General features: G+C 43.4%; 1 non-coding gene across 1 annotated transcript; it reads right to left on the bottom strand.

Moving 5' to 3' along the window:
- Nucleotides 1-830: 830 nt before the first annotated feature.
- On the bottom strand, nt 831-902 carry TRNAQ-CUG (transfer RNA glutamine (anticodon CUG)). Its single transcript has one exon. It is a non-coding gene; the product is annotated as a tRNA-Gln (tRNA).
- Between the last annotated feature and the right edge of the window lie 486 nt (nt 903-1,388).

Here is a 1,388-nt window from a genome sequence, read left to right as displayed (position 1 = left end):
TTTGGTTATTATGTAAATTCAATGGAAATTTATATATTTTTATATAATAAAATATAGGTTATTTCCAACATGTCAAACAGGAAGAATAACTCTAGCTATAATGATCTTAATCAGTTTTAAGAGGACTTGATATTAGGAAAACTACAGAAAGTCAAGCAAATGTGCTAAATGAAGATTTGAAAGAAAGAGCAGTTGACCAGGTAGAAAGACTAAATTTTATGCAACTGTCAATTTAAAAAATATATACTTAAGTGGTTGGACCAGGTGCAGAATGCAGGATCTGGTTCCTTGACCAGGGTTTGAACCCAGGTCCCCTGCATTGGGAACACAGAGTCTTGGCCTCTGGACTACCAGGAAAGTCCCACAGCTATTATTTCTTAAACTTACAGTTTTGGTTGCAGTGTGTGGAGGGGGAGGCTCTCGGAGGGTTTCTTCCCTACTCCTTGGTTTACTGTGAGCAGACATTTTCCTGGTCTCTAGATCCAAACTGTATAAAACTATAATTTGTTGTGATAAAGGTACCATGGAAGTTGCTGTGTGTTGGTCGCTCAGTCATGTCTGACTCTTTGTGACCCCTCGGACTGTAGCCCGCCAGGCTCTTCTGTCCATGGGATTCTCAAGGCAAGAATACTGGAGTGGGTAGCTATTCCTTTCTCCAGGGGATCTTCCTGATCCAGGGATTGAACCTGGGTCTCTCACATTGGAGGCAGATTCTTTGTCACTGAAACCTAAAGGACATGTTGCCTCCCTGTCAGGAATTGAACCCTGGTCTCCTGCGTGGCAGGTGGGAATACTCACCACTACACTAACGAGGACGGCAAAACATAGACAGGTTCCACTGAGACTTGAACTCAGATCGCTGGATTCAGAGTCCAGAGTGCTAACCACTACACCATGGAACTGTAAACATCATGGAAGAGTGCCGGGGTCCAGCCTCGGCAGAATCCAGGGGGTACCCTCAGGATGAATGGTGTCAGCGAGAGAAGACACATGAGACCAGCCTTGATAGGGCCAAGTCTGCGAGGGAGAGAGAGAGAGAAAGAGAGAGAGAGAGAGAGAGAGAGAGAGAGTGACCAGACGGGGGGTGCAGCAGAGTCTGGCAATGATTTATTTTTTACCGTAGCTTTTATACCTTAAGTTAGTACATCTCTAAGGGGAAGATAGTTTAACATTACATCAGCTTGTTCTTCATGAAACCAGGCTGTTTTCTGCATACTTCTTTGTTTATGAGGGTCTTGTACATTATCTTCTGGCCTTGGGGCCTATTAACATTTTATGCAGGTCAGGTGAATGTAAACCTATTTTCTGTTTCTATGGTGACCTTAACTGAAAGGTAGCAGTCTCATAGGGCAACAGTACAGAGTAGAAGTATAACCTTGTTAACACAA

The sequence above is a fragment of the Dama dama genome, chromosome 19 (assembly GCF_033118175.1).
Source record: "Dama dama isolate Ldn47 chromosome 19, ASM3311817v1, whole genome shotgun sequence".
NCBI lineage: Eukaryota > Metazoa > Chordata > Mammalia > Artiodactyla > Cervidae > Dama > Dama dama.
This window is presented reverse-complemented; position numbering and strand designations above follow the sequence as displayed.